The 9,556-nt window shown below is 35.7% G+C and overlaps 1 protein-coding gene across 39 annotated transcripts in view; it reads left to right on the top strand.

The window, feature by feature from the left end:
• Positions 1-9,556, top strand: part of LOC109447544 (uncharacterized) — a 661,414-nt gene that overhangs the window by 529,230 nt on the left and 122,628 nt on the right. For 2 of the 39 annotated variants that reach the window (XM_088794074.1, XM_088794087.1), the window contains exon 9: positions 4-150. The exons of the other annotated variants lie outside the window; for them this stretch is intronic. The gene's annotated coding sequence lies outside the window, so the exon portion shown is untranslated. The remainder of the gene's footprint in view (positions 1-3; positions 151-9,556) is intronic. 39 annotated transcript variants of the gene reach the window in all.

Raw genomic sequence — 9,556 nt, 5'->3', positions numbered from 1 at the left:
TAGAGAAAAGCATCTTAAATGACAGTAGCCTCAGATGTCCTGAGTGAAAGCAGCCATAGGGCCCAGAGGTGTCCCGTCGATGCAGAGAGCTTAGTGGATGGTGTTGCGGTCAAGGTTGGGCGACTTTGTATAAAGTAAGAGAGAAAACAGGTATGTAAAGAACCCAGTTGTTGCCAGTTATTTTCCACTAAACTGAGCTTCTTTTAACCTCTATCTCAAGTACGTAGCACCTGTTGTTCTCTTATTAATAATCAATGTGTTCGTTGAATGAATATATGAATTCTTCCCTACTCTCTGTTCTATGTAGTAAGAACTAAATTAGCACAGTTATAAAGAGGACTTAGGGAGTCTAAAATTATTTTTAATCCAAAATCCTTTTAACTGTTTTCACATGGTTCCCAGGACCCCTAAGTCCTACACATGCACATCATCTCTTGCCTGCATTTTTCTGAAACAGCCTTGTAACCAGTCTTCTCCCCTCTTGTTACCCACTGTAGACGACCATGCACTGGAGATGGAGCACTGATGTAAAGTGCAGGTCACTTGAAGTCCGCACCCTGCTCACAGCTTCCCAGTGGTTATCCATGTCACTCAAAATCCTTCCTGTGCTTACACAGCCCTGGATGACCTTGCCCCTGCCTACCTTGCTGACATCATCACTCCTCGCTTTACACTCTCCACCTTGCCTGTCCTCAGCCAGCTGAGCACATGCCTGCTGCAGAGGCTTAGCCTTTGCTGGTCCCTCTGCCAGGAGTGCATGGCTCCTCCTTTACTTCATTCTGGTCTCTCTGCTCAAATGCCATCTCTTTAGAGATGCTTTCCCTAAACATCTGAAAGAGCACCTCATTCACTGTCCAACACCTTTCCTGCTTTAAGTTTGTTCGTAGTTCTTATCACTTCTTGATATGATATTAGACAAGCAAACAAGTGTATGTCTTTCATACTAAAATACGAGCTCATAGGGCAGGAGATTTGATTATTCGTGAGCATAGCTCTAGTACCTGGAGCCTAGGAGGCCAGACCCTAGAGGCCTTTAATAAGTATTTGTTGGATGAATAAATAAACGAATGATTGAATAAAGAGATCCAGACACAGGGTCTGGGTATCCCTACCTATGTGAGACTAGTAATGAGTGTTCATGACGTGATGAATGAAATCTTACCCTACACGATCAAATAGCATGAATGGGTACAGTAAAATTTAGGGACATAGCTGTCTACCTGACATTAATATAAAATAATATTGAATGTCAAATAAATAAAGTGTAAAGAAAATTTAGGGACATAGCTTATATTTCTGTGACTCTCTTCATCAGATTGAAGTAAAACAAGGAAATTGAGCTTATTTCTACCTCATCTTTGCATGAATAAAATCCAAAATAAAACATGCTCCATACAGCAAACACATCACAAAGCCAGCCATTCATGGAACACTTTTTCTGTAAAGGGTCAGGTAGTAAATATTGTTGGCTGTGCAGGCCATAGAGTCTGTGTCACAACTACTCAGCACTTCTGTTGAGGTGTGAATGCAGCCATTGACAACACCTAAACAAGTGGGTGTGGCTGTGTTCCAATAAAATATTACTTATAAAAACAGAAAATTAGCCACATTTAGCACACAAGCCATCGTTTGCTGACCCCTGATATAGAGTCTCACTGCAATTCCTTCTTCCCTCAAGTTATTAAAATAATGCCAAGAGAACGATGGCTCTCTTATCTGGTTCTTTCAAGAAATAAAATAAATTTGGGACTGTCTAGTGGGTGGGACACTACTGAGGCTGGTTTCTTTTCTTTCTCCTCTTATTTGTTCAAAATTCTTTAAACTGTCACAGCAGTAGTAATAACTGGGCCACGTTAGATCCTCAACAATGACAAATTCTAGGAAAATGACAAAAGGATACATATTGGTAAATGTCTGACAACTGTCTGTCTGAGGGTAAAAAAGACATTTACTAATTTCTGTAGTAAATTATCCCACCATGGTCATTTTATACTACCAGTATGAGTCACTTAACATGGCGATGGGAAAGATGGACATAATAGTCTCCAGAATCAGTCCGGGCTGGCTCCAACCCACAGCAGGATACATGTTTAAAAGCTGCAATAACTTTGTTCACTACTATTAGAAAGTCTGGAGGAAAGAGTGGTGGTCTTGATGGGAGCAACTAGGTGGATGATCTCTTGCAATGCCCAAAAATAATGAAACTGTATATAAATGTAATGTAGGATACAAAGCGCTTAGCTTGGTGTCTGCTTCAAATACATACTCAGGAAACAGTAGCTATTCTTAGTTTATTATAAGCACTAAAATTAAATGTTTAGCTACAGATTTCAATCTAATGCCTTTGTGTTATAAAGCCTCTTAACATTGAAGTAACAAAGATAAAAGAATTTTATGTTGCTATTCATGACTCTGCCTAGCTCAAGGTTAAGATAGCAACAATATACTCCAACCAGAAGAAAAGAAGCCTCCACTTGACTGCAGTTCTTCCTAACACTTCACAAGGGTCAAATTGTGTTATTTTCCTTCAGCGTTAAACAGAATGTATCTTAGGAGCATAGTTCAATTATTGATTGAATAGTGGGTTCAATTTGACTATAATCCAAACAAATACATCCCAAGAAGTTCAAGACCAAGGATGGGACATCAAAAAACTAAAGGTTTCACTCAAGTTTGAAAGCAAACACGCAGATTGAATTAATAACATGGATGCCTTACATTATTTGGCCAGAAACAGTACAGTTCGGTCCCAGTTGGACAAAACTAATGAAATAAGCAAATATTAACAATGGTTTGAGTAACCAGATATCAAAATGAACATCAGTTTGAAATAAATTAGTGGATATATATATACATTATGTATGTATGTGTGTGTGTGTGTGTGTGTGTATATATATATATATATATATATATATATACACACACACACACACATATACATATATACACATATGTGTGTGTATATATATATGTACACACATACATATATGGACCCTGAAAGAGATTAATACACAGCTCAGGTCTAAATATCCCATATTACGAGAAAAAGCTAATATCTGCTGTTTTGAATACTATAAAAGTGCTATTTGAGTTATGTCCCTCTAGTGTCTTCTGCCCATTGCTTTCAATCTATAAAGTTTTCTGTACTTCTATAAAGGGTACAACTTAGTGCTTGGTCTGTGAAATGAGGTAAAAAGGAGAGTCGAGTGTTCCTTTTAACATTCTAGCTAATCTTAATCGTTTTCTCTATACTTCTGTTAGCACATAATTCAAATATATTGGTTTTGTGGCAATTATCCCACTGTGCTTCTTGACTGTCTTCTTTCCAGAAGGCTCATTTTAACAGTGGACTGCTTCAGCCCAAACCCTGGTCAGAATTCCCCTCAACCCCCAAATATTGCCGAATGAGTTGAATTTTCTATTTCAATGAATTCTTCCAGATGTATTCTTTTTGCTACATTTTCTTTTGGTTTTATGTTTATATTAATATTAATGAAAATACATTTTAGATAATCAGCGTTCTCTTTTTTTTTTAAAAAAAAAAAAGCTTTTATTATGGAAAATTCCAAATATATACAAATTAAAGAGAATCACATAATGAACCTCTATGTACTAGTCATCACACATAGAGGTTCAGCTATTCAACTTCTTTTGTAGGGGTGAGGGGGAGAATTCACATCTTTTATTTTTCCAGTTGTATTAAGATGCATTTTACATATAACATAGTGCACTATACTGGGAAATGATTACCACAATAAAGTTACTTAACACATTCATCACCTCACAAGTTTAGTTACGTAGTTACCTTTTTTTTTTTTTTTTTGGATGGTGAGAATATTTAAGATCTATTCTCTTAGCAATTTCAGGTATATGAGAGAGTATTGTTGACTACAGTCACCGTGCTGTCCATTAGATCCTCTGAATTTATTCAGCTTACAGTTGACACTTTGTACCCTTTCACCACCATCTCTTGTTTCCCCCACTCCCCAGCCCCTGGCAGCCACCAACATACAATTTGTTTCTGTGAGTTTGTTTTTTGTAGATTCCACAGATTAAGATCATACAGTATTTGTCTTTCTCAGTTAGACTTATTTCACTTAACATAATTCCCTCAAGGTTTATGCACGTTGTCACAAATGGCAGGATTGACTTCCTTTTTATGACTGAATAATATTTCATTGTGTGTGTCTATATACCACATTTTCTTGATCATCCATCTATCAACAGACACTTGTTTCCATATCTTGTCTCTGTAGATAATGCTGCAGTAAACATAGGGTTGCAGAATCTCTTCAAGATAGTCATTTCCTTTCCTTTGGATATATATCCAACTATTCAACTGTTATTAATTTATGGTCAATCTGGTTTCATCCATACCCCTCATTCACTCTTTCCTAACTTCCTGGATTATTTTGAAGCAACCCATGCATCGTATAATAGGCATGCATCTATAAATATTCTATAAGTATGTATTTCTAAAAGTAAAGTGCTGTTTTCCAAACCACACTAGCATTTATACACCTACAAATATTTGCAGTAGTTCCCTAATACCATCAAATTTTCCATAAATGTATAAATTTTCCTAGTTATGTCTTTTTTTTAGTTAATTTGCTGAAATGAGGAATCAAATACGGGCCACGTAGGAGTACAACACTTGGTTGACATATGAGTATTCCTAAAGTCCCTTTCAAGCTATATGCTTCCTCTTCTTTTAGTTCTTTGCAATTTATTTTGATGAAACCGAGTCAGTTGTCTTTTAGTGTCTTTCTCATTCTGGATTTTGCTGATTGCATCCTTGTAGCGCCATTAGCCATGTGTTTCTCTGCTGATACTTCCTGTAAACAGAGAGCTAGACTGAAGTGTTTCATTCAGGTTCATTCTTTGTGTGTGTGTGTGTTTTAACAAGACTCATTCATAAATGGTCTCATGTACATCCCACCAGGAAGCTCATAGAAAGCTGGTCTTTACTGTGGTTGGAAGAAGGATGTTTGTGATTTTTGTAAGTACAGTTGACCCTTGAACAATGAGGAGGTTGGGCTCTGACCCCTACACAGTTGAAAATCTGTGCATATCTTTTGACTCCCTAAACATGTAATGACAGCTGTCCCTCAGTATCCGTGGATGTTTTGTTCCAGGAACCCAGCGGATACCAAACACCTCAGAAGCTCAAGTCTCTTACATAATATAGCATAGAAGAATCCACGCAGTTGGCCTTCCACAGCCTTGAATTCCCAACTGCGGATTGAAAATACTGTTTTCTATTTGCGGTTTGTTGAATCAGAGCATGCAAAACCCAAAACCCAGGAATACACAGGACCAACTCTATATTTATTGAACAAAATCTGCATATAAGTGGACCTATGCAGGTCAGACCTCTGTCGTTCAAGGGCCAACTGTATATATTATGGTTGCATCATCTGGTAATCAAATATATCAAACTCATGTTAGAATTTATTATGTGATTATTTCACCATGTCACAAAAGGAGTGCCTTAATCTTCAGTGATTCCACCAACTGAGCAAGTCTGAGCACCATTACCATACTAAATATGAAACTCTGGATCATCCCATTCGTATGTCTGAAACTGAATTAAATCGTGGAGAAATTCCAGCAGAAGTAGCTTTGAACAAGCACAAGGTTCTATTTAGACCTTCTTAATCTAAAATGATCCTAGGTTATTCTCAGAAAAGAATGAGTAATACTGTACTAGTAAAATTGTATTGTGTTGACTGTTATGTTACCCTTATAAGAACTGTAGGGAGGACCAATATGCACTCAATTACAGGGACAATTCAAAGCATCAGTCTTGTCTTGGGGTGGAGCATGTAAACCATTCCAGCCTACTTCTAGGAGATGGTGCATCCCTTTCGCTATCCTGGAATACAGAGTTGAGATAAAAATATGAAGACATGGTATGAAATGTCAATTGTCTTTTAAAAACAGAAGTATGTGTATATTTATTATTGGGACTGAAAAGTATATATTGTTTATGGACTTTCAGAAATGTGTGGCTTTTTAAATAGCCACCTCTATGGTTGTCTTTTTGATTCCTCTTATTTAAAAAAAAAAAGAAACTGAAAAAATTGGGAGATTTTAATTTATAATTAGCTCATTTTGACAAAACTTTAATCTCATATCCCTTGCCAGATATGAAGAGGGTATATCTTTCCACTATATATTTAGTGGATATAAATAAGTTATAGTTAGTTTTCCATTTGTGTGGCTGCTTTTAGTTCAAAGCTGTGGTATCATGTATAAAATATTCCAATTGTTCAATAATACATCACTAAAATTAGACCCATGTTCTATTTTGAAACTGTTGGAGAATGTCTTAAACTGAGAACTACAGTACCTTAATGAGTTCTTTTCAAGTTGTAAGATTCCCTGAATCTCTTTCATTCCATATCAAGTATCGGAGAAGTTTTTTCAGGAAGTTACATAAATCTACAAAATGAAATGTGGGAGTCTATGACCCACTTCTTCTACTCCCCATTCTTCCTACTGCTTTGCCCCCAAAGTAAGAATATAGACACATTGCTTTCTTATATCACACATCTTATATCTTTTAAAAGAATTTTTTTGTTTTAATTAAGCTCCTTAATCTAGTATGTACTTTTAAAATTATTATTTCATATAAAATCTTACTTGTCACAATTAGGAACTTGGGGCAAGCTGAGCCTAAGCAAACTGATGAGATTATTATGAACATAGACAAGGATAGCCCGAGGCAACCCCAACCTTATAATCTCTACCGAGAAGTAGCAATAAAATACTCTGGGCAGTGTTGGACCAAGGGTTATTGTACTTTTCATGTGGTGGGATTTTGATTATTTTGTTCCATATGTCATAACATATCAGGTCTATGAAATTAACTCTCTCGAGTAAGGTGCTTTGTGCTGCTTGCTCTGTGCTGACCATGCTCTGTGCTGATTAGAATAGTAACAGAAATGTGTGAAATGCAACTTATACCAAGGAACACGTTAGTTTTTATTGGTTCAATAAAACCCATACTCAAGAGTTTTACTCAAGAACTTAAGATTCAGTTGAGTATACAGAAATGGCAATTAGGAAAGCTCAGAAGGTATATTTCATGAACTGTTGATGTGACAACATTTAGTGATATGTTATAATGTGAAAAATGTTTTTGTGAAATGCAAGTAAATATATTTTGCATTAAATTCAAGTTGTTGTTAAGTATGTAGTTTATGTTCTTGTGTGACAATGTTAGATTTTGTTTGTATTCATTTATGATTTGCTTGAAAATGCTTGTCTATAATTTGATTTGTAACAGAATACCAATTTTTATGGTACATTGTTAAAATTCTGTATTGATGATAAAATAGTTTTTCAGAGAAGGTATACTTTCTATTAACATTTGAAAGCAAGTATTCCTCATTTTCCCTGAAATTACAAAAACTTATGTGGGAAGATATGAGCCAGCACTACGTAAATTTAAAGTTCTCACTTGGAGCACTTTTTTTTTTTTTCCTGGTATTTTTAAGCAAAACAAAATTAGCAAATCTTTTAAAAAGTCAAATTAAAGACCTTGTCCATTAAACATGTAAGCTTGGGTTTATTAGTTGCTATTTTTAAGAAATAGAAACCATAAAATAGCAGAATCTTAGAGTTTGAAGATATCTTAAAAATCACCCATGGTCTCCTCTGATGCTGAAATCCCTAGCAATACATAGGGCTTATGACATTCTACACTAGCACAACATTTTCAAAGGTGGGACACTTACTATTTTCATAGACAGCTAATGACATATTTGACTAGCTCCATTTTTTTTTAGAAAGTTCTTATTTGAGCCAAAATTTGTCTCTGAAACAATACCAAATATGTCTACACAATAATACTTTGAATGTCTGAGATCTGTTTTCATGCCCCTCTTCCCCACAAATTTTTAATATTCTATAATACATTTTCAAGGATATCTAAAATTATTGTGTTATTATACATCTACACAGAGTTAAGCATATAGTCTTCCAGACCATCAACTCTGCCCAAGATTTTTGAGCCCAAATATAAGGAATTAGCATCCAACTACAAAGTTAAAGGGAAGAGTGCATACAAGACCACCCTCCCTTCTGATGCCAACTGCAAGTTCAGGGTTTCTCAAATCCATCCTCAAGTTTGATTATTCACTGAAAAGACTCACAGAACTAACTGAAACCTACTATACTTACAGTTTCAGTTATCGCAGGGAAATAATATCAAAACTCAGCCAAAGGAAGAGACACAGTGCATAGCCTGGGAGGGTTCCAAATGTAAGGCTTCCGTTACCTTCCAAACCTGTTCCCCCTCTAGTATTGATGTGTGACAATACACACGCAGAATGCCAACAGAGGAAGTGTGCATGAGCTTCAACATCCAGAGTTTTTATTGGCACTTTATTACCTAGGCATGATGGATTGATTGATTTACCAGACTGTCCAAAGTGTTTCCCATGAATAACGGATACAAGCACGTGGGAAATCCCAAGTGTTTAGGGGTTACCTCCCACAAACCAAGTACAAAAGCCAGACCTCTGTTTGGGTGACACCAAATTCCTTACCATTCAGTATCATTACTATTTTCTTGGATAAAACATCCCAATTCCTTTATTTTATATGAAATATAGTTTTAGAAGCTCAACATGTCTTGGTTGCATTTCTCTAGATAATCACTAATTTACCAATGTCCTCTTTTGGGTCCCAGAAACTTTGGGTAAATTTGGTAACAAAATATGTACCTCATATCACTTGTCTCCAGAAGCTCTCTCTATATTGAAGTATTTAACCCCTACTGTAAAATGTGAAATAATACTTTGGACATGGGTATCAGGCAGACAGGGAGAATCCTGATATTTAACAGCCATTAGACCTTCTAAAAGTTACATGTTCTTTCTGAGCTTCTATCTCCTCCTAGACACAGAGTTGGTAATAATATTCCATATATTGTGGGGACTAAATGAGGTCACATGGAAATCTTTAATGTATCATAGGAATTTGATGAATATTAGTTCTTTTCTGAAAACAATACTGAATGATATGAATTTGTGTTTGAGAAGTATCTTAGACATTGTTTGCCTACCAAGTCCTCTAGATTAGATCTATGCATATGCATATATTATTAAAACAAAACAGAATTCACTCAATTTATCACATATTTATCTAAGTCCAGCTGTAAAGTGTAAATCACTATGCTAGTGACTGAGAGAGAAAAAGACAGTTTCTGCCTTCCTGGAGTGAGAACATTTTCATAAATACCTTTGATATAAATAGATGTTGAATTAAGGTACATATTGGAAGCAGTAATGGAAATACAAGAGAGAAAGAAATTCTGATTGGAGTTGCTGCTTCTAATAATAATGCTTCTCTAAGAAGCTGATACATCATGAAAGACCCAGAGTACTAGGTGGGCTTTGATAGCACTTTTAGCAATAGTGATTACCGTTATTCAGAATTTCTGCATGAATTACTTGGTAGAAAAGTGAATTTTGCAACATGATGTAAATAAATCTATCCTGAATATAGGAACAAAATATAAATAAAATGATCTTGTCAGAAATGAGTT

This window comes from Rhinolophus sinicus, chromosome 17, assembly GCF_057876585.1.
Source record: "Rhinolophus sinicus isolate RSI-liver-muscle chromosome 17, RSI-T2T, whole genome shotgun sequence".
Lineage (NCBI taxonomy): Eukaryota > Metazoa > Chordata > Mammalia > Chiroptera > Rhinolophidae > Rhinolophus > Rhinolophus sinicus.
Note: the sequence above shows the minus strand (reverse complement) of the source record. Positions and strands in the feature narration are given on the sequence as shown.